The sequence below is a fragment of the Hibiscus syriacus genome, unplaced genomic scaffold, assembly GCF_006381635.1.
Source record: "Hibiscus syriacus cultivar Baekdansim isolate YM2019G1 unplaced genomic scaffold, ASM638163v2 tig00111847_pilon, whole genome shotgun sequence".
Taxonomy (NCBI): domain Eukaryota; kingdom Viridiplantae; phylum Streptophyta; class Magnoliopsida; order Malvales; family Malvaceae; genus Hibiscus; species Hibiscus syriacus.
Genome location: NW_024063200.1, coordinates 2,829,117 through 2,854,938, shown reverse-complemented (window position 1 = coordinate 2,854,938; position 25,822 = coordinate 2,829,117).

The window sequence follows — 25,822 nt, the reverse complement described above, 5'->3', positions numbered from 1 at the left end:
AAAAGGTCAAACCGAGTTAAAATAAAAGTCTTTGATAGATTATAAGTCAGGTTCAGACCTAAAATATTCATCGTAGGCCAGGCTCAAGCCTTATAAAGCATAGCCTAGCCTATTCCCACCCTACGTACGAAGCGAAGGCACTACCACTATACTACATACTGATAACTATATTTTAATTTCTATCAGTTTATATTTTTCTATATTACGCTCTTAAGTTCAGAGATTTAGATCCATTCTAATTCAAAAACTAAAATCCAAGTGATAACATTTAATAAATACCACGTATATTTAACCTAACCTAAGTCCACTAATAGTATTTTTTTTTGTAAAGAAAAGCAACTAAGGTGTAACTAATATAATTCTTCCTCTTGGATCATCGCTTCTACCATGCTTGGAGGTTCCAGTAGCAGTTGAACATCAAAGTTTTTGGAAGACGCAAGCTTAGCTAAAGTATCAGCTTGGTTGACTTTCCTAGGACTCGGCTGGAAACGGGTCATCCATCCTCTTCGTCTTAAGTCCTTGATATGCAACAGTATGTTCAAAGCCCCAATGTTTGCGGTGTTGTTGATGAGTTTGATGGCATCCACCTTATATGATTCCAATTCCAATTGTTTGATTCCGTTATCCCATGCGATGGTCACTCCGATGTATATCCTCATATTTCCGCCTCAATTACCAAGTAGGCTCCTATGTATTTGTGAAAGCCGGCTATCCATTTTTCTTTGTGATCTCTTATTAAGCCCTCGCATGTGGTGTTACCATTGCTTGGGTTGCGACTCGAGTTCGTATCAGTTTTAAACCAGCCTTCCGGTGGTTTCGACCATCGAATGTTTACTTCTTGGTTTCTTGTGTGTTCCTGTAACATAGCTTGGTCGTGTTTCATGTGCTTTGTGTTTATAGCTCTGGAGCTAATTTCCTGAGGTCTCCTACTCCTTTCTAGCACGCTGCTTTCATCATCCATGGGAGAGTTGAATGCTATTGTGTTCCTTGTTAACCAAATGTTCCATAGGATTGATCCAAAAAGAATATCCCATTCGTCGTTCATAATTCCCCACTTACTTGGCTTGGAGAGGTTAAGGAGAACCCATTCCCTGGTTCCCATTGTCAAGAAATCATTGAGCTTTCCAGCTTTGATTAGGGTAGACCAAATTCCTATAACTGAGGGGCAGCGTCTAAGGACATGGTCCACGTCTTCAGGTGAAGTTGCGCATAGAGGACATCGATCGTCCAAGGAGATGTGTCTTCAGATGAAGTTGCGCATAGGATCTTGTATGTTATTTTGATCGAAAATTTCAGGTCCTCTCTTCCTTTCCAGCCAACTGAATCTTCCAGTAGCATCGGTGTAGGGCCTTTGATTGCAGCTATTCGAAGGAGGATGTGAGCAAGTAAGAATCATTGTATCTTCGGTCATTGCCAGTGGGCAGTGACCGTAGTTGTCCACCATATCCACGATCCTCTCATTTCCAATGCCCTGTAATAATCGATTAGGGACTTAGTGTGCCGATTTCTGGGATCCATAGATCCCGCCAGAAGTCTATAGATTGTCCATTTCCCTGTGTCCATATAACGTTTTCGCAGACGTAGTTCCATATTGTATTGATTCCTTTCCAAAGGTTGAAGCAATTAGTACTTGGAATTGTGGATGAGAGTCTCTCGTAGCATTTGTATTTTTCTCTGAGAAGCGTACCCATAAAGCATCTTTCTTAGCCATGAAGTTGAAAGCATCTTTCTTAGCCATGAAGTTGAAAGCAATCTTCATTACGTAAGCCTCGTTTTGGGTCTGCATCTTTCTGAGTCCGAAAAACCCCCTTCAGAGAGGGGGTTGCATAACGTTTCCCATTTTACCAAGTGTGTGCCTTTCTTTTCAAGTGTGCAGCCCCAAATGTATGACCGTTAGGACGGATTTCGCCAAAGCGATTCGGCCTGCCAGTGAAAGATACTTTGCCGACCAGTCAGTTTGTTCCTCATCATTCTAACTAGATAACCATATGTAGCTGCGGTTACTCGTTTTTGGAGAATCGGAACTCTCAAGTATTTTCTTAGGTCATCGACTTCCTCGAAATCAAGTGTTGAGTTTATTTGATCTCTCAAGCAGGGTATCAACTTGCGTTTCGAAAACGTGATAGCGGCTGTGATATTGCTGTTGTGCTACCGTCCGAAACCGTTTTTCATAATTTTTACGGTGGGTCACAGATTGACACCAATCTCGGTCGATTGCGCCCGCAATTTAACGGGAAAAGAACGATTGCGCCGATAACTGGACGCAACAATTGTTATTCACCCGTGATTCCAAGAAAAAAAACAAAAATCAACATTCCATCTGCAATCAAGCATTCAAGCGTATACAAAAACAAAAAAGAAAATGAAAGGAATATATTCCCTGCACCTGCAACTTATGAGCCCATAAGTATACTGAAAAGTGAAAACTGAAAAGTGAAAACTGAAAAGAAAAAAAACAATTGACTTATAACCAGGGTAGGGACAAAACTTATTAACAGAGGCTATTAGTATTTAATGAACGGTAGAATCAAATACCCAATACCCACGCATCTTACCAAAAAACCAATCGAGAAGGGGAAGAGCCGGAAAAACAAAGCCCAGTCAGTAGGAAGTCTTCAGTCCATCGAGCTTCGTCACCGGCGAAGGAGTAGATCAAGCTTCCAGCTTCCATTTAAGAAGGTAAACGTTTTTTTTTGCTGCTTAGCTTAGGAAGATTGAAGATGCAATCTTCACTCGGGGATTTGGGGTTTCGAATATGCAATCTTCCATTCAGTGAAGATTGAAGAGTGAAATGAGTGAGGGTGAAACGAAGAAGATTGAACTGGGGAATGGGGATGGGAAGAAAGAAACAAAAAACTGAAGTGAAGAAGATAGTTTGAGAGAAATGGGAATAAGGGCCGGCCAATTACTTATATTAAAAAATGGAAAATAGGAAAAATTATTTCATGCACCAGTGAAACTTCTAATCTTGTCATATATTTTGTTTAAGATTTATGATTTAGCATTTTCAAATTTAATTCTTTTTAATTCTTTAATTTAATTCTTATTTATATTTTAGTAATCAAAATTTCAAATATTTAAAATTTACACTTTTATTTTAATTCTATTTGATTTAACCATTTTATGTTCTTTAAATTTATTTAGATTCCATTCAACCTTCATTTTTCGTATTTTAACCTTATAACTATAATTATTTTTATTATGTTTTAAGATAAGTTGTGCAAAATTTTAAAAAATTTACGACCGCGACACCTACAGTGAACGCGATGGCATCCATTATGTCTGTAACGACGATTAACGCGACGTGACCAAAAACGTGACCGTGAGTGCTATTTAAAACCCTGCTCTCAAGTCTATTGGAACATTCTTGGAGTAGAACAAATTAGTTCTCTTTACTAACCTTATGCCCGGAGATACCACAAAAGTGGTTCAAGACATTGCGAATTATCTCCATCTGTTCCTTTGATGTTTTGGTAAAGAGAATCCTGTCATCGACAAAGAAAAGATGTAAAATATCTAAGTTGTTTCTGGAGGTTGAGAATGGCTTCCACTTTCCTATATTTATTTTAATCTGTACATCATAGGCGAATCTCTCCTTGCAGAGGACGAAGAGATGCGGTAAGATTGGGTCACCTTGTCTGATTCCTCTTGAAGGTCAAAACATTTCCGTTGTTGATCTATTCCATACGACTTGTGTTGAGACTGTAGTTACACAACTCATGATTAGCCGCCGAAGATGATCAAGAATGCCTAATTCTCTTAATGTATCATTGATGAAGTCTCATTCTAACTTATCATAAGCCTTTTCAAGGTCTATTTTAAGAGTCATCCATCCTTTTTTGCCATATTTTCGACACGCATGGAGTTGATAACGTCTTTGGCTATGATGATATTGTCGGTGGTCACTCTGCCAAGTACGAAGTTTGTTTGATTTTCTGAAATCCATTCCGAAAGTAGAGGCTTTAATCGTCTGACAATGATTTTGGTGATTGTCTTGTAGATTCACTACAACAAATATATTTATTTGTGGCATCTAAAATATTGTCAATGAAATTTACATTTACGTCACTATTTGTATTTTGTGACGTAAAAGCTGACGTCACGCTAGGTGTGTCACTAAATGTCAAATGTGACAATATGTATATTTTTGTCACATATTGCTAAACATATCGTGACGTTAATGCATAACGTCACATTATAATTTGTATTTAATAACAATTAATTACGTTATCAAATAATATAAAAATTTGTCACTGATTATTTATATCGTCATTAATAATATATATTTTTTTGTATTAATGATGAAAAATATCGTCATAATTTCTTTATTAGATTATAAAAATATAAATTACTATAAAAGGCATAACTTTTTGAAATTTACAATAAAGGATAACTTTTTGAAATTTACAATAAAGAACAAACTAATTGTAATTTACAATAAAGGACAAAACTTTTTGGAATTTACAATAATGACAAAACTTTTTGGAATTACAATAAAATACAAAACTTTTTAGAATTTACAATAAGTACAAAATATTTTATAAATTACAATAAAATACAAAACTTCATAGAAATTACAATAAAATAAAAAACTTCATAGAAATTACAATAATCACATTTCTTACAATTAACCCATGATTTTTTGTTATCTTCTTCCTTGTCTTTCCCTTAGCAGCTTTTCTTTCTATCTCTTCTTCTAAAGGAGGTTCTTCGATTGGTGGAGGAATCCATGGAGCAACCAACGCCTAGTTTTATCTTTTGCTTCCTTGCAACAGTTGCAAAGAAAACAATAGAAGAAGAAAATGCAAGTCAATATCTAAAATTATCGAGCTTCTAAGGCATAATCAGGTGCATATAACAATGTTTCATCTTCAAGTCATCGACCTTTTCCCACCCTATTATAGAATATAAATAATCATTAGAAAATGCCTATCTAATCAAGTCATGATTCTGACAATCCATAGATTTATAACCAAATATGATGAGGATACTTAAGGGAAATAAGTTGCTTCAAATAGTCAATAACATGAAATCCACTAATGTTAGTTCGATTGCATCCTTTGTAAATTGGCTCTCCATTAACAAATTGTGTTCAAACAAATTACATTATAATTTGAACTTTAATGCGCTTGTGATAACTCCTTAAAAAGACTTAATTTCTAGTCTTTTCACTTAAGTTATTTCTCGTCTAGACAAAGTATGCATAGCATTTTAGTTGCATTTAGTTGCATATAGGTTACATTAGCTTGTGGTGGATAAATTTTGCTTAGGCAAGATTTATTTGGTTTGATTGATGCTGCTGAGGAGAAATGGTTGTTTGGATTATGTTTGTGCAGGAAACTTACAGGGGAAGAACATTTCAGTCGTGACAATGTAAATTTGCAAAGGCCAACGGAACAGATGAGAATGTGAGGAGAAGATTTATCTCGCCGAGGCAAGGTTTATCTGAGGAAGTCTGAAGCAGGTGTGACAAAACCGCCTATGTCACAAGCCAGTTGGATGACCTACTTCACGTGCAAGCAAGCCTTAGTTATTCTAACAACCGCCTTTCCTTTTTAAGTCTGGACATTTATTTGACAACGATTATTTAAGGAAACTCCAAAAAGCATGAAATGCCCTAGGAGATTTTCCCTTATAAATAACCAGGCGCAGCCGCCAAAGAGAGAAGGCAAAGAAGAAAAGAGAAGAACTTTATCCAAGACCTAAGCAATCAACTGCAGTGCTTCTTCATCGTCTACCCACAGACCTTCCTTGGTGTCCTCCATAACTAGATGTTAGCAGAGCGGTGATCAGGCCTCGAGAGAGGGTGATCACCAAGGCAGGCGTAGTGCTGATCAGAATGGTCACGACAGAGCCCTCGATTTTGGGAGTCGTTATTCCTTTGTTTTTAACTCTTTATCTATTTGGGGTTGTACTAAACGTTGAAATTTGTATGATCTTTGATAGCACCATGAATGTCTTACTTGGTATTAAACTTTGTGTTGCCTGAACAATATTTTTATGTTTTATAAATGATGAATTATGTTTCGCTTATGATTGTTTTGCTTACTGTTAAAATATTTTTCCTTAACACTGTAAAAGCATCGAGAGATTGCCTGGGGTTATGGTAAAACATATCTTGGCATTGTAAGAGCATTGAGAGATAGCCTTTGTCTAGATAGTGATTCTTATATTCGAGAGAATTAAGATAGATCGACGTAAGCAATAAAATGAATCCGGGATGGTGAAGTTCTAACTTGTCTATCGTAGAGATAAGGTGTTGTTTCAATCGACTAAAAGGGATAGACGCTAGAGTAGGATAGACAATTCCTATAGTTTACGCTGTGAGGTATTGCTACAACAACGAATTGTAGTTAACGGTGGGGAGTATCGCCATAACAACCGTCTAAGAATACCTAGTAATCCTGTTGGGCAGCTTGAGCAAGTCATAACAATTCATTCTAGACTTAAAAATAATTGTTGTCAATGCACGGGTTTAGCATCAGTGCTCTGTGATATGTCTGACTATGTGAGGTTGTTTGCATTCAATTTAAATCAATACTTATTTTGTTTTATTTACTTTAGCATTCTGCATATTTCTTTTGCGTAGACCAAACTTTACTGCACTCATTAAATCATCCCTTTGCTTTAGTAGTTCTTAAGTTGACAACTTAGTAGGACTTAGTTTGTGACATTAGTTCTAGTTGTGGTGAAAATATATTTCTCAACCAATCCCTGTGGAGACGATACTCACTTACCCTATATTACTTGCATCGATTGTGTACACTTGCACAGATTTCTTGCCTTAGTATATATATTTACAAGAAATAAAGTTTATGGCGTCGTTGCCGGGGATTGACAACTGACGAAATTGTTTTAGCCATAACAAGTTCTCTTGGTCACATTATATTAGTCTAACGTAGTTTACTATTTTCTTTTATAGGTTTTAATTATTGCATGACCTTGAGATCTTCTGTTAATCCTTTGGAACCATTTGACCCTGAAGTTGAGCAATCACTCAGACAAAGGTTGAGCGCCCAAATAACCAGAGAACAATCAAATCAACTCCAAATGCAACACAACATGGGAGATGTAGGACCTGATGCACCTATCAATCTTCATGTTGCAAGGCCAACATTGAGAAACAGCAGAAAAACATCTAGAGCATATGACGTAGAGGGTAAGGATTCGGTAGTTGCTCAACGTTCTGTCATAAACAACATGTTGAAAAATTTGTAACGTCCTAATAAGGTAAGAGAAGTCAAGGTGACCAATAACACATGCTTATTTTGTCACGACAACCATCATGAGAGTGAATGCCCGGAAAACCATGAGTCAGCCAATTTCGTGGGAAATTATAATCGGAGCAAAAACAACCCATATTCGAACACATACAATCCTGGTTGGAGACAACACCCAAATTTCTCATGGGTTCATCAAGGAAACAAAAACAATAATCAAGCAACAAATTACAGGCCACAGCAAAATAATTCTGACCATCAACATTTTAAGAATCAACATCATCAGTAGTCCTGGCAAAACAATAAAAGTATAGATTCTTCCTCTAATACTAATTCCAATACTAATACCTTGGAGTTATCATTGCAGGAATTTATGGCTTTGACGAAAGATTTCATGGCCTCCACAAAGACCTTGATGCACAAACATTTTGCAACAATTAAAAATCAAGGAAATTTGTTACAAAGCCAAGCAACACTTTTGCAAAGCCACAGTTCATCCCTAAGAGCACTGGAGAACCAAGTGGGACAAATTGCCACAGCACTACATTCTCGCCCACAAGTAAATCTTCCTAGTGATACAGAGATCAGCAAGCATCATGGGAAGGAACAATGCAATGTACTTACACTAAGGAGCAGAAAACAAATTAACCAAAATGACAAGTTTGGTAGAGAAAACTCCAACAGTTTTCGCTATGACATAACGTAACCTAAGGATCGAGCTGCAAATATTGAACAAGAGGAAACACCAAAAGAGAAGGAAAGAACTGAAGGTGTAGAAACGAATCACTGAAATATTGATAAATTCATGGCCAAGGCCAGAAAGTTTTCAACAACAATAGCATACAATGTGAGACCTCCACCATCATTCCCTCAACGGTTGAAGAAGCATGATGATGACATCCAGTTCAAGAAATTTGTTGATGTTCTGAATCAATTATGTATTAATGTGCCTTTACTTGAAGTCATCAAGCAAATTTATTCCTATGCCATGTTTCTTAAAGACATTGTTACGAAGAAACGAAAGGTATAACGCGTTGCCACGGCAACAGAAATCTGTTCAACAGTGTGCAAACTCCCACCAAAGCAAAAAGATCTTGACAACTTTATAATACCATGCTTAATTGGTAGTAACTTCATAGGACAAGCTCTTGTTTATTTGGGATCAAGTGTGAACTTGATACCAAAGTCCATATTTATGAAACTAGACGGGTATCACGTCTGCCCAACCTCAGTCATCTTGCAGCTAACTGATCGGTCATATGTGCGACCAGAGGGCAGAATAGAGGACGCTATCGTAAAGGTGGATAAATTCATCTTTCTAGTTGATTTCCTTATCCTGGATTGCGAAGCCGATGAAAATGCCCCGATCATCCTGGGACGACCATTCTTAGCCACTAGGAGAATCCTAATAGATTACTAAAAAGGAGAGTTCACAATGTGAGTAGGAGAGCAAAGTGTCACCATCAATGTATTCAACTCCATGAAATATGTGGAGGATTCTGAAAAATGCTAATGCAATAGAGAAGTCGAGGAGAAAATAATCCTAGGACAAGGTGAATCTCTACGACTCAATGAATAAAATGCTTTATATCACGACCCTACAACCGAGATGCATGAAAAAGATATATTTGGCCCAAGCGAATTAAACTCAAAAGAGGATTCAAAAATTCATGGCCGAAATTACAAAAATTTGAACAATGAACGCCCTACAATTGACACCAGTGCACGATACGAAAGAGAGACAATGATCAATCGAGACTTCTTAATAATAGATCAGGTATGAAATTCGAACCCTTAGAATATGATGAAGAAAAGTCTCAAGAGTCATCCTTACAACAATCATAGAAACTAGAAATTAAACCTTTGCCATCACATTTGAAATATGCTTATTTAGGAGTTGATGAAACTCTACCAGTGATAATTTCTGCCAACCTAACCTCCGAACAGGAGAATAGTTTGTTGAATATTTTTTCACAGCACAGAAAAGCTCTCGGATGGACAATGACAGACTTAAAGGGAATTAGTCCGACTATATGCATGCACAAAATCAACCTTGAAGATAGCCATAGCACTTCGGTGGGACCTCAAAGAAGGCTCAATCCAATTATAAAGATGGTAGTCATGAAGGAAATAATAAAATGGTTGGACGCGAGAGTAATATATCCTATATCCGATAGTTTATGGGTTAGCCCGGTGCAATGTGTGCCAAAGAATCGTAGTGTAACTGTGATCAAAAGCGAACATGATGAACTCCTCACCACAAGAACAGTCACAAGTTGGCACATATGCATGGATTACATAAAGCTCAATAAAGCCACAAAGAAAGACCATTTCACCCTTCTTTTTATCGACCAAATGCTTGATAGGTTGGCAGGAAAGGCATTTTAATGCTTCCTCGATGGATATTCAGGGTATAACCAACTAGCCATAGCACCGGATGATCAAGAGAAAACAACTTTCATATGCCCGTATGGCGTCTATGCTTTTAGAAGAATGTCGTTTGGATTATGTAACGCTCCGGCTACATTCCAAATATGCATGGTGGCAATATTTTCAAATATTGTGGAAGAATGCATGGAAATATTTATGGACGATTTCTCTATCTCGGGTGATGATTTTGAATGATGCCTTGGCAATTTATCTAAGGTATTGAAACGATGTGAAGAAGCCAACCTAGTGCAGAATTGGGAGAAATGCCATTTTATGGTAACCGAAGGAATAATGTTGGGTCACAAAATTTCATGTCAAGGCATTGTAGTCAATAAAGCCAAGGTGGACATAATTGCAGACCTACCCCAACCCACTAGTGTGCGAGGTGTACGAAGCTTCCTTGGACATGCAGGCTTCTACAGGTGGTTCATAAAAGTTTTTTCTCAAATCTCTAAAACCTTATGTCTTTTGCTTCAACAAAATCATCCATTTGAATTTACTTATGATTGTTTGAATGCCTTCACAGATTTGAAGAAAAAGCTTTCGACAGCACCAATTGTTGTCCCGCCAGATTGGAATGAACCATTTGAACTCATATGCGATGCCAGTGACTATGCAGTCGGAGCAGTGATAGGGCAACGGAAAAAATAAAAATTTTCACATCATATACTATGCAAGTCGTACTCTTAATAATGCACATGTTAACTATACCATGACTGAAAAGTAACTCTTAGCAGTAGTATTTGCATTCAATAATTTTAGGCAATACCTAATAGAGACTAAGGTAATTGTGCATATAGATCACTCAGCCATTAAATATATGAATAATAAAAAAGATGCGAAACCTAGACTAATTCAATGGATATTATTACTATAAGAGTTCGATTTAGAGATTAAGGATAGAAAAGGTATAGATAATCAAGTGACATATCATTTGTCTAGGCTAGATAAAAAAAACCTGATTGTGTTGACACGATAGCTATTAAAGAAGATTTCCCTGACGAGAAAATATTATTTGTCACGGTTGCGCCGTGGTATGTTGATATTGTTAACTTTCTTTTTAGTGGTATTGTTCCTCTTGATTTATCTAGCCAGGGCAGAAAGAAGTTTCGACATGATGTGCGACATTACTACTGGGATGAACTGTTTCTATTCAAGAAATGCAGAGACCAAATAATTCGAAGATGCATTCAAGAAGAAGAGCAGAAAGATATTCTACACCAGTGCTACTTGTCACCATATAGAGGGCATTTCAGTGGAATGAGAACAACAACAAAGGTGCTCCAATATGGATTTTATTGGCCAACCTTATTCAAGGATGTGCATGAATTTTATAACTCATGTGATAGATGCCAACGGACAAGAAACATATAAAAAATACACGAGATGCCATGGTAAAATATTTTGGAAATTGAACTCTTCGATGTATGGGGAATAGACTTCATGGGACCCTTTCCCACATCTTTTGGAGATTTGTACATCCTCTTGGCAGTAGACTATGTATCAAAGTGGGTTGAAGCCATTACTACACCTAAAAATGATTCCAAGACGATGTTAAAATTTTTGCACAAAAATATATTCACCCAATTTGGAACACCCGAGCTATCATCAGCAATGAAGGCACTCATTTTGATAATAAATTTCCAAGGCACTGAAGCGATATGGAGTACGATATAGGATTACTATGGCATATCACCCTCAAACGAATGGACAAGCTGAAGTGTCTAACCATGAAATTAAGCAGATCCTTGAGAAAGTGGTCAACCCGAATCGAAAGGACTGGTCGCCGAAGCTAGATGAAGCACTATGGGCTTATTGCACAACATTCGAGACACCGTGGGAAATATCACACTATTCAAACTGGTCTATGAAAAAGAATGCCATCTGTTGGTTGAATTCGAACATAAAGCCTACTGGGCCATCAAGAAGCTAAACATGGATGCTCAGCTTGCTGGAGAAAGAAGACTTTTAGAGCTTAACGAGATGGATGAATTCAGAGCACACGCATACGAGAATGTCCACCTATACAAGGAGAATGTCCACTTATACAAAGAAGCCCCAGTCATGTGCGACAAACCAGCATCGTTGGCACATGATGCCCAAGAGTTTGCTTTACTTTCTTGAACAAAATTTCGTTTCCTAGGCAACGAAAATTTGAATTCTGTACATAAATAAATTAAGTTATTTTCAGCTTTCATTATCCGTTTTATTTTATTTTCTTTATTTATTGTAGGCAACCAAAGAACACGTGATTGCATAGGGAATAAGAGCATGCATGAGAAGAGAAGAAACCCTAGGACGCATGGTTTTGGTGGCAGAATAAAGAGTAAAAGAAATCTTTTTCCCCCACTTTATGTCCAATCATATATTTCTAATTAATGCACAAATCTTTTCCCTCCAAGAAAGGATAAAACTACCCCGAAACCAGCCATTACTTTCCAAAGAAATAAATTGTTCAATAACTTCTTCATCTTCATCGTGCCTCAACCTCTCATCACTAAGCAAGAAAATTTTTTTCTCTCCCATCATCACCACTGATATCAACCAAGAAAAATGGTAAGAACAAGGAAAGCCCCAGCAGCAGTTCCTAGTCCAGTACCAGTTCTAGTACAACCAACTCCTACTATCGAGCAGTCAACTCCAACACGAGCCTCGTCCAGCAAGAAGCGCTACAAGAGAACCGCAGGCTGTATACTTCAGCCATCTCCCTCGCCAGTAGTAGTAAACTTGGGATCTGAGAGTCCATCTTCTCCCAAACGAGGGCGTCCAGCCAAGCCACCCCACCACAGTGAGTTTCTACTTTATTTTTCCTTTTTCGCATCTACATTCAGATTCATGTAGTTTTAATTTCATGCATTGAGGACAATGCATCCTTTAAGTTTGGGGGAGGTATTTACCATATTCTTCCATACTTTGTTAGAGTAGGATTGGGTTTGAGGAAGTCAAAATGGCTCTTAGAAAGATGGGAAGGGACAAAGCTGTCGGTCCTGATCAAATTCCTATCACTGTGTGGTTGGCCCTAGGAGAAGAGGGAGTTAAGTGGTTGACCAACATCTTTAATATTATTTTAGAGACTGCCAAGATGCCAGAAGAGTGGAGAGAGTCCACGGTGATACCAATCTATAAGAATAAAGGAGATCCCCAACGTTGTGGTAACTACAGAGGTATTAAACTACTCAGCCATACCATAAAGCTATGGGAAAGAGTGATAGAGGCTAGGTTGAGACAAGTTACTAAGGTTTCGGAAAACCAATTTGGCTTTATGCCAGGCAGGTCTACCACGGAGGCAATTCATCTACTTCGACGACTTATGGAGAAATATAGGGAAAAGTCTAGAGATCTTCACATGGCGTTCATTGACCTTGAGAATGCTTATGATAGCGTTCCCCGCGATACGATCTGGAAGACTTTGGAAACGAGACGGATCCCAACTATTTATATCCGGACGATACGTGATATGTATTGTAGATCTACTACATACGTCAGGACTACAGTTGGCGACACCGAGGCATTCCCGGTGGAAATCGGACTTCACCAGGGGTCAGCTCTTAGCCCTTACATCTTCGCCTTGATTATGGACGACATCTTTTGTGCGACACCAGACGATGTACCATGGTGTATGCTTTTCGCTGACGACATTGTCCTAGTGGCTGAAACAAAATCTGAGTTGAATAGTAGACTGGCTACCTGGAAGACTGCTTTGGAAGAAAAAGGTTTAAGGATCAATATTGATAAGACAGAATATTTATGTTCAAACTTTAGTAGGGACCAAAACGAAGACGATGTAGAAGTTTGCATAGAAGGACACGTTCTCCCCTCAAAGGATTGTTTCAAGTACCTAGGGTCTATGATACATAAAGATGGGGGTGTAGATGATGACGTGACACACCGTATAAAGGCGGGATGGCTAAAGTGGAGGGCCGCTACTGGAGTTTTGTGTGACAAGAAGGTGCCTCTAAAACTTAAGGGGAAATTTTATAGAATGGCAATAAGACCAGCACTATTGTATGGATCAGAATGTTGGGCAACCAAGAAGGATCGTGTAAGGAGGATAGAGGCCGCAGAAATGAGAATGCTTCGGTGGACATGCGGTAGGACTCTGTGGGATATGACAACAAACTCTGCTATTAGGATGTCCTTGGGGGTGGTGCCTGTTTCCGAGAAATTGAGGGAAGGAAGACTACGGTGGTTTGGGCATGTCCTTAGGCGACTACCATCTGATGTGGTCAGGAGGGTAGAGTCGATTACAGTCGACGGTGCCAGAAGGAGAGGACGACCAAGGCGGAAGTGGGAAGACTGCTTGAGATCTGATTTGATGGATTTAGCCCTTACCAAGGACATGACCTCTGATAGGAAAGTATGGAGACTTAAGACTAGGATAGTCGAGTAGTGTGGGTCACATCTCTAGGGTGTATCATCTCTGTCTTCTTTTACTGCCTTTGTAGTAATTTACATAACTTCTACTTTTTATCCGTTTCTGTTATTTGGTATTTTTGAAGGCTTAGAACTGGCATTACGATCGTTTGAATTCTGTGTATCATTCTCTCTACTTTTGAACTTTTGATTTTAGTCGGGTCTTACGTTTCTGTCCATATACAAAGATTACTGCCCATTACAGACACGCATATGACATTAATGATATTAATGACTGCAGATGAATACTGTACAACTACGTATTTATGTATTTATTTATACATGCATTGCATCTTATCTATATTTTTAATTTTCTGACTGCCGGAGGTCTTCCACGGAAGCTACTCTCAACCTGGCGTTGGGGGCAGCCTACTACCCTACCTCCCCCTTACCCCATTGCATATGGGAATTGGGTTTTGTTGTTGTTGTTGTTGTTGTTCCATACTTTGTTAGAAAGTAGTTGATGATAATTGGTTGAAAATTTTGATTGTCATGACATAAGCAGGTTATTGTTATTGTTAGGAATGAATTAGGGATGCCCAATGATGAATGCATAATTTGATTGCCTAGGCCAAAATTATTGTTAAGATTGTCTAAAGAAGAGAACCAACTTTAGGCCTGATTCTTTGAAGTTCATAAACACGATTGTAGGTTGTCTTTTGTTTCAGGTAATCTATAAAATTTTTGGAAAAGAACTTTCTGCTTGCCGAGACTTCAAAAATATTTTAAGGGTGAAGTAAAAACTCTCTAGTATTTAAAAACTTGAAAAATAAGAAGGGACAATCCTCTGTGCAAAGGCATAAACATAAAAACTCCATAAGAAATAAAGAGTAGCCACGGCATATGAGTGAATTAAAGTAGTCATAGAATAACTCTGCTCGACTAGCTTGGGGTGGAAGGTATGCTCCCTTTCACCTAGAGTGTGGAATGATAGTTGTGATGAGCTGACTCCCCTGCGAAAAAAAAAGTTGATAAATAACTAGGAGTATAAACTAAGTCTGAGAAATAATTTGTTGCCTTGACAAACCATAAGTGCTTATTTAAGTTTCTAATTACCTTTATGCAAAGACTGGTTACAATCATGCACACACTATAGCAAAGAATCCTAACTAGGGAAGGCACTTGACTTACATGACTGTCGAACATGTTGAGGCAAAACAATTTTTGCTGAGGGCTGAAATCTCAAACCATATGATTTCCTTAACTCTACTTTGCCATGACAATTTTGATTTTCTTCTAGCTCTTGTACATTGCTCGAGGACAAGCAATAGCTTAAGTTTAAGGGTATGATAACTCCGTAAAAAGACTTAATTTCTAGTCGTTTCACTCAAGTTATTGCTCGTCTAGACAAAGTACGCATAGCATTTTAGTTGCATATAGGTTACATTAGCTTGTGGTGGATAAATTTTGCTTAGGCAAGATTTATTTGGTTTTACTGATGCTGCTGAGGAGAAAGGGTCGTTTGGATTATGTTTGTGCAGGAAACTTACAGGGGAAGAACATTTCAATCTTAACAACGTAAATTTGCAAAGGCCAACGGAACAGATGAGAACGTGAGGAGCATATTTATCTCGCTAAGGCAAGGTTTATCTGAGGAAGTTTGAAGCAGGTGTGACGAAACTGCCTATGTCACAAGCCAGTTGGATGACCTACTTCACATGCAAGCAAGCCTTAGTTGTTCTGATAGCCACCTTTCCTTTTTAAGTCTGGACATTTATTTGACAAAGGTTATTTAAGGAAACTCCAAAAAGCATGTAAAGCCCTAGGAGATTTTCCCTTATAAATAACCAGTCGTAGTCGCAAAAGAAAAAGGCAAGGAAGAGAGAGAAGAAATTTATCCAAGGCGTGAGCAAGCAACTGCAGTGCTTCTTCACCGTCAACCCATAGACCTTCCTTTGTGTCCTCCATAACAAGACGTTAGCAGAGCGGTGATCAGGCCTCGAGAGAGGGTGATCACCAAGGCAGGTGTAGTGCTGATCAGAATATTCACGACAGAGCCCCCAGTTTTGGGAGTTGTTCTTCCTTTGTTTTTAACTCTTTATTTATTTGGGGTTGTACTAAACGTTGAATTTTAGATGATCTTTGATAGCACCATGAATGTCTTACTTGGTGTTAAACTTTGTGTTGCCTGAACCATATTTTTATGTTTAATGAATGATGAATTATGTTTTGCTTATGATTGTTTTGTTGATTGTTTAAATATTTTGCCTTAACACTGTAAGAGCATCGAGAGATCGCCTGGAGTTGTGGTAAAACATGTCTTGGCATTGTAAGAGCATCAAGAGATAGCCTTTGTCTAGATAGTGATTCTTATATTCGAAAGAATTAAGATAGATCGATGTAAGCAATAGAATGAATCAGGGATGGTGAAGTTTTAACTTGTCTACCTTAGAGATAAGGAGCAGTTTAAATCGACTAAAAGGGATAGATGCTAGAGTAGGATAGACAATGCCTATAGTTTACGCTGAGAGGTATTGCTATAATAACGGATTGTAGTTAATGCTGGGGAGTATTGCCATTGCAACCGTATAAGAATACCTAGTAATCCTGTCGGGCAGCTTGAGCAAGTCATAACAATTTATTCTAGACTTAAAAATAATTGTTGTCAATGCACGGGTTTAGCATCAGTGCTATGTGATATGTCTGACTATGTGAGGTTGTTTGCATTCAATTTAAATCATTATTTTTCTTGTTTTATTTACTTTAGCATTCTGCATATTTCTTTTGTCTAGAAAAACTTTACTGCACTCATTAAATCACCCCTTTGCTTTAGTAGTTCTTAAGTTGACAACTTATTAGGACTTAGTTTGTGAAATTAGTTCTAGTTGTGGTGAAAATATATTTCTCAACCAATCCCTGTGGAGATGATACTCACTTACCCTATATTACTTGCATCGATTGTGTACACTTGCACAGATTTGGTTGCCTTAGCATATACATTTACAAGCGATCAACTTGCTTCATGTTAGTCAAATATAATATATGAAAAATATAAAAATTAATTTAACATATACCCTTGTGGCTCCAAAGCTGGTAGGAAAGATATGGAAGGAAGAAGCTCTATCGACTCTCTTGTCCTTCGTTGATGGTCCATCAACAATATTTTGTGTAGTTGAATTAATATAATAGAAACATCAGCCAATAATACACAAATGTTGCACCAAGAAGTACCATAATAGCTCAAGTACTAACCAATAATAGAGTGGACAATGGTCATAAGACCCTCGACAAACGGTTTCAAGAAGTATCATTAATGGAAAAAAATTCAGATGAATAATGCAATAACTCACCAAAGGATTAACTCTGTGTTTCTCTAAAAGCTTATTCACTTCAATATTCTTATAATATATAACATGCTTCAATGTCTATTGTCATACCCCAATTTAAGGGCTAAATTTTAGAAATTATAAAGTATTGAATTTACGTGATATTTTGGAAGAAAATGAGGATTAAAATGTAAAATCGCAAAGTTGACAAACCATTTTAAGAAGTGTACAGTTCTGAATTTACCAATTTTTCTCATATGTTGAATTATAAACTCTCTCTCCCCCGTGTAATATGGTTTCTCCCAGATTATTTTTCCCATTTTCTCTCCCCCGTTAACCCACTTTTGAGCTCTGATTTATCCATCATATGGCCACCGTTCGTCGATCCGAAACCACCATCGTGTTTGTTGTCGACCAAAGAACAAAACCCCTCAAACCTCTCGTCAAGAATCGGCGTCGTTCGTTGTAAATCTCAACGGAAAGTATCGTCAGTTTTAACTTGATCTCTTTTGGTTTTCCGTCGATTAAGGTCGATCCGACCACCCGTTTTCGACACCTCCCAGACCATCGTGTTCCTTGCATCGTTCCGAGTCTACCGATGTTCTTCAAGTCTCTATCATCACCGACGTGTTAAAGGGTGAGGAATTTAAAGTCACTGATATTTCAGAAACAAGCTCTCCACCTTTCAAAATTGTGAACCGAGCTTGGTAAGTGTCTCAAAATGCCTTAAAATATATTTAAATATTTTTGCGGAATTTGTTTGGACACTCTAGGCCGCTGCACATGCCCCCATGCGCCACCCCCTGCGAGTTGTCCTTGTCTGGAAGCTTGGTGAGCCACTGAGCCGAGCCGCCCCGCCGAGTCGAGCCACTGAGCCGAGCCAAGCCGACTGAGCCGTTGACTTTAACAAAAAAGTTAAAATTTACGAAAAGTCATATTTTATGTTTTTTGACATCCTGAGTCCGATTCCGAAGTTCGTTTTTCCGAATTCGAACTTGGTCAGCTTTGTTTCACTAATTTATCACCCGATTCGATCCATTTTTCGCAATTAAGCTCCGTTTTTACGAAATTTCTACTGATATGTAACCGAGGAATTATTGAAAGTTGATTTCAAGATCGAGGGTGTTCGAATTGAGTTTAAATGGTTGATCAGTATGGAACAAAAAACGAGGTAATACATTACTACCTCTTTATGCTTTATGGAACATATTGATAATGGATAAATGCATGAATGTATATGATTGGTCTATTATGCATGTTTAATTATGGATGGATTCGAACCCAATACGGTTTAAGTGATAAATTATGAGAATACTTTGATTAGGTAAAATTACAAAAATACCCTTATATTGTAAAAAGACAAGAATTGACCCTGTAAGTTGAATAAGAAGTTTGTAAAGACATATTGATCTGATAAAACTACTTATGTGTATAGAAAATACTAGTTTTGCTTAGGAAATCTGGATAACCGATTTCTAAACCCAAGGGCTTGTACAAGATACTAAAAGTTTGATAAGAAATAATTAAAGTTTAGAGATTATACAAAAAAGCGATTAACCCTAGAATCTCTAAATTATAATTATCTTTGTTAAAAGTTTTAATACCGAAATTATATGGTTAAGAAATTACGAAATTACCCTTGAGAGGAAAAATTACCCCGAATTGACCCTGAATGGAAAAGTATTCAAGAAGTCATGCCTAAATCGATGAATTACTAGTTTCATCGTTATGTTCACACGTTTATACAGAAAATTCCTGATAATCCGTAAATCTCCGAGTTATGAGTAAATACCCGAGGAATAATTTATCGATGGTGATCTTTTGTCAGAATTATTTGAAAAGACTAGAATAGATGATAAGTTTGAATTAAATAATAAGATCGAACAGAAAAAAAGGATTGAAATACTCTAGATATCTAAAATGACCAAATTACCCCTGGAATAGAAATGACCCAAGAATAACACCAAGCCCATGAATGATTAAATATCCTCCAACTTTGAAATAACTGGAATAACATTGGGCACTAAAATGACCAAAATACCCTTATGGCCTAGAATAAGTAAATGTCATGGGTTAATTAAGGAATTCAAATAAACATAGTTGTTGTACTACTTAAGAGTTATGAAACATAACTTAAGTGAGTAGATCAACCCTAATGTTATGTCAATACCTAAATGACATAGATATCACTTGAATCCTTGTTCGTCTCCTCAAGTTTGGATCAGTGATAATTCTGGAAGTAATCAACTCAGCTCAACTCAAGAGCGCATTCGATACTAAGAAATAGATATTCGTTAGAAAATCAACCAAGAATACCAAATTGAACTAAACGGCAGTACAATATGTATCTGAAATTTAGAAACGTCCAAATTACTCTGGAAAACTCGAGAGTAACTAGGATAGACTTGACTACTAAATGAATTAAGTAACCTTAATGACGGAGAATTTAGTAAGTGATTGGATGAGTCTGGGAACACCAATGAACTTGTATGATGTACTGTTCCTATGGGTTATGAATCAAGAATCAAATACGTCGACAATTCTTGATATTGTTGCAATGTGGAAAGGAAGTAAAGATTATTGGGATATCTGCTCGATTCTTTAAGGTATATTCAGCGATGATTTTGAAGATGATCTATGGACAAGAATTGTTGGTATTAAAGAGTGAATACCTAGGAAGGGCAATGAATTGACTAATAAACAGGCATCAGTTTTGAGAGTTGTTTAGCTCAAGTTGTTCGATAATCCGATCGATTGACATGGATGGTAAGTGCCCTGAATCTTCGTTTCTCTCCTTTATCAACTCAAATCACTCCGGTCATTCTTGAACACTTTCATGATGCACATGAAAACATAGTGGGATTTTTAAAATATCAACCTTAAATGTCTGATTAGATCGGTTAGTAATCGAATCTCTCCAATAGGACCTCGTTCCTACAATTCGATCAAATTTCACAAGTTTCATGTTATTCATACTGATAACTACAAAATACCTCTGAAAAATACTTGGATCCTCTAGTGTGTTCCATATGTACTACATGACAGTTTTATATGTTTTGAAATAAGTTTTAATGCAAGTATTGATTTACTGGTTTTTGAACCATGGCAACATGGTTAGTGATATACGATTATGGTTTTTATTGAAAAATATGAATTGTTTCTGATTTATGGAATCATGGAAACTACTGGTTTATGAACAATGGTTTTATATTTCACTGGTTATACTCGAACTGTTTTACTGGATATTATATGGGTCGACTGAAAGTACAACTCTGATCAACCTGAAAATTTCTTACGGACCTAAGGTGACACTTGGGTAGGCTCTCAGACCCCCAAGGTATTCCCTTGGGTTAATTATTTGACTACTTATGGTGTACAGGTGGAAATCGGGTATACGATTTATTTCATTATCAAAGTTATAGTTTATTATTGGATCGCGATCCAAAATTACAATTTATGACTAAAACTAATTTCTACTGGATTTTTATATGGGTAGGATTCTGGAGTATGGAGGAACAGTCCTGATCCAGCTGGTAAGTCCCTACGAACCAAAGGATACCCTTGGGAAGACCATAGGCCCCAAGGCATATCCTTAGGTTGGTTCTCTTTGTTTTCTGCTTAGGGTAACCCTACGGACCTAAGGATACCCTTGGGTAGGCCGATAGGCCCCAAGAAATATCCTTAGGTTAGCTCCCTTTTGTTGCGTGCTTAGGGGAAGCCCAACGGACGTAGTTATGGGGAAATGTATAATGGAGTTTAGTTGGGGGTTTCCAATATGGATTAAAAAGATTTATATCTTTTCACTGATTTTGATTGTAACATACTAGACATCCTATTTGATCTCCTGCAAAAGTGATACTATGAATGCTTCCTATGAATTGATATCTTCATGACTTCTACTCGATGAACTACCAGTGGAACCCCAGATTATTCTGAAAACTAGTATACGTCTGATTCAATAAGAAAATTATATGGATTTCCATTTATCTTCATGTCCTGTAGTATCATCTGGTAGTTCTGTATTATTGAGCTTTCTGAAGCTCACTTTATTTTTCACCATTGCAGGCTAAAAGAATCTTATCAGTGTATCACTTTATTATTCATCAGTAAGGGAGTTCTTCCGACGTTGCTTGCAGAGTATGATACATGTTATTAGGGGGCATGTAATTATATTTTGTTTTATATACGAGTCTAAAAATATATTTTATTTCTGTATAATGATTAATCATTTTATGAGTTACATGTTTTAACAAAAGTTTTAAACTTTCCGAGATTTTTTACAGTGGGTTACTCCGAAGGCCCTAATGTGACACCCCGAATCAGATCGGGTCACCCGTATCGGTCTGAGGGGGTTACATTTAGTGGTATCAGAGCTTAGGTTTGAGTCAAAATTTTTCCAAATAGATCGGCCGGTCGAATGTCAAAAGATGTCTGATCAGTATATGCCCCTAGACAACAATTGTACCTTTCTGAGCCGAAACTCCAAGGTTGATTCCCTCTCTATAACGAGAAAATCTAAGTTTTCTATCAGTTAAGGTTCTACCTTTATATAAAGAAATACCATTATTGTCTATCTAAATTCTATAAAGTACCTCACGAGCTACGTAAGAATTACTTATCCGAGAAATTCTGACCCGAATCCAGAAATGAAATTGGGATATGTTACTGCTCTATGAATCTATTACCGTAACCAAGGTTGAATTGATTCCATAAGGATAATTCTATTCGGATTCTTTTATTGGAATGAAGGAGTGTTCTGACAAAAATGTATACTCAGCTGGTTAAGGATTAGTAGAGGACACATACTTCTGTAAAAGCTACTTAAAGATATGAAAGAAGTGAGGGAAGTTTCATTTCTACATTTATGTAACTTGATTGAATTTCGAGGACGAGATTCTTTTAAGGAGTGGAGAATTGTCACACCCCAATTTAGGGGTTAAATTTTAGAAATTATAAAGTATTGAATTTAAGTGGTATTTTGGAAGAAATTGAAGATTAAAGTGTAAAATCACAAAGTTTGCAGACCATTTTAAGAAGTGTAGAAAATCTAGGGACCCAGTCCTGAATTTACCCATTTTTATTATATGTTGAATTATAAACTCTCTCTCCCTCGTGTAATCTGGTTTCTCCCAGATTATTTTTCCCATTTTCTCTCCCCTGTCAACCCACTTTTGAGCTCCGATTTCTCCACCGTCTGGCAACCATTCATCGATCCGAAACCACCATCGTGTTCGTTGTCGATCAAAGAACAAAACCCCTCAAACCTCTCGTCGTGAATCAACATCATTCGTCGTAAATCTCAACCTGAAGTATTGTCAGTTTTAGCTCGATCTCTATTGGTTTTCCATTAATTCAGGTTGATCCAACTACTCGTTTTCGACACCTCCCACACCATCATGTTTCTTTTATCATTCCGAGTCCACCGGTGTTCTTCTTATCTCCATCATCACCGGCGCATGAAGGGGTGAGGAATTTAAAGTTTTCGATGTTTTAGAAAAGAGCTCTACGCCGTTTAAAATTGTGAACCTAGCTTGGTAAGTGTCTCAAAATGCCTTAAAATATTTTTAGAAATTTTTACGGAATTGTTTGGACCCTATAGGCCATCGTACACCCCCCCACACGCCACCCCCTATGAGTGGGCCTTGTCTAGACTCTTGGTTAGCCACTGAGCCAAGCCATAGAGTCGAGTCGAGCCTCTGAGCCGTTGACCGGCGTTGACTTTGACCTTTGACTTAGACCAAAAAGTTAAAAGTTTCAAAAAGTCATATTTTATGTTTTTCAACATCCTGAGTTCGATTCTGAAGTCTGTTTTTCCAAATTCGAACCTGGTAAGTTGTTTTTCACTAATTTATCACTCGATTCGATCTATTTTTCGCAATTAGGCTCCATTTTTTTATGAAATTTATGTTGATATGTAACCAAAGAATTATTTGGAATTTGATTTCAAGATCGAGGGTGTTCGAATAGAGTTTAAATGGTCGATCAATATGGCACAAAAAATGAGGTAATACATTACTACCTCTTTATACTTTATGGAACATGTTGATAATAGATAAATGCATGGATGTAAATGATTGGTCTATTATGCTTGTTTGATTATGGATGGATTCAGACCGAATACGGGTTTAAGTGATAAATTATGATAATACTTCGATTAGGTAAAATTATGAAAATACCCTTATGTTGTAAAAAGACAAGAATTGACCCTGGAAGTTGGATAAAAAGTTTGTAAAGACATATTGATCTAATGAAACTACTGATGTGTATAGAAAATACTAGTTTTGCTTGGGAAATTTGGATAACCGATTTCTAAACCCAAGATGGCTTGTACAAGATACTAGAAGTTTGATAAGAAATAATTTAAAGTTTAGAGATTATCTAGAAAAGCGATTAACCCTAGAATCTCTAAATTATAATTATCTTTGTTAAGAGTTTTAATACCGAAATTATATTGTTAAGAAATTATGAAATTATCCTTGAGAGGGAAAAGTAGCTCGAATTGACCCTGAATGGAAAAGTACTCAAGAAGACATGCATAAATCGATGGATTACTTGTTTGATCGTTATGTTCACATGTTTATACAGAAAATTCCTGATAATCCGTAAATCTCCGAGTTATGAGTAAATACCTGAGGAATAATTTATCGAGGGTGCTCTTTTGTTAGAATTGTTTGAAAAGACTAGAATAGATGATAAGTTTGAATTAAATAATAAGATCGGACATGATAAAATGATTGAAATACCCTAGATCTCTAAAATGACCAAATTACCCCTGGAATAGAAATGACCCAATAATAACACCAAGCCCAGGAATGATTAGATATCCTCCAACTTTGAAATAACTGGAATAACATTGGGCACCAAAATACCCTTATGGCCTAAAATAAGTAAATGTCCTGGGTTAATTAAGGAATTCAAATAAACATAGGTATTGTACTACCCTTAAAAGTTATGGAACACAACTTAAGTGAGTAGATCAATCCTAATGCTATGTCAATACCTAAATGGCATAGATATCACTTGAATCCTTGTTTGTCTCATCAAGTTTGGATCGATGATAACTGTGGAAGTACTCAGCTCAGTTTAACTCAAGAGCGCATTTGGTACTAAGAAATGGATATTCGTTAGACAAATCAGCTATGAATACCAAATTGAACTGAACGAAAGTACAATATGTATCCAAAATTTAGAAACGTCCGAATTTCTTTGGAAAACTCTAGAGTAATCGGGATAGACTTGACTACTAAATGAATTAAGTAACTTTAATGACGGAGATTTTAGTAAGTGATTGGATGAGTCTGGGAACACCAATGAACTTGTATGATGTATTGTCCCTATGGGTTATGAACCAAGAATCAAATACTTCGATAATTCTTGATATTGTTGCAATGTGGAAAGGAAGTAAAGATTATTTGGATTTATGTTTGATTCCTTAAGTTATATTCAGCGATGATTCTGAAGATGATCTATGGACAAGAATTGTTAGTATTAAAGAGTGAATACCCATGAAGGGCAATGAATTGACCAGTCGACATGCATCAGTTCTGAGAGTTGTTCAGCTCAAGTTGTTCGATAATCCGATCGATTGACATGGATGGTAAGTGCTTTGAATCTTCGTTTCTCCTTTATCAACTCAAACACTCCGGTTATTCTTGAACACTTTCCTGATGCACATGAAAACATAGTGGGATTTTTAAAATATCAACCTTAAATGTCTGATTAGATCAGTTTGTAATCGATTCTCTCCAATAGAACCTCATTCCTACAATTCGATCAAATTGCACAAGTTTCATGTTATCCATTCTGATAACTACAAAAATGTCTCTGAAAAATACTTGGATCTTCTAGTTTGTTCCATATGTACTACATGACAGTTTTATATGTTTTGAAATGAGTTTTAAAATAAGTATTGATTTACTGGTTTATGAACCATGACCACATGGTAAGTGATCTACGATTATGGTTTTTATTGAAAAATATGAATTGTTTCTTATGTATGAAATCAAGGAAACTACTGGTTTATGAACCATGGTTTTATGTTTCACTGGTTATACTCGAACTGTTTTACTAGGATATTATATAGGTAGACTGGAAGTACAACTTTGATTAACCTGGAAATTTCTTACGAACCTAAGGTGCTACTTGGGTAAGCTCCCAAGCCCCCAAGGTATTTCCCTGGGTTAATCATTTGACTACTTATGGTGTACAGGTGGAAATTGATTATATGGTTTATTTCATTATCACGGTTATAGTATATTACAGGATCACGATCCAGATATTACGACTTACGGCTAAAACTGATTTCTACTGGATTTTTATATGGGTAGGATTATGGAGAATGGAAGCATAGTCCTGATCCAGTTGGTAAGTCCCTACGGACCTAAGGATACCCTTGGGTAGGCCATAGGCCCCAAGGCATATTCTTAGGTTATTGTTGTGTATTTAGGGTAACCCTACGGACCTGAGGATACCCTTGGGTTGGCTCCTTTTTGT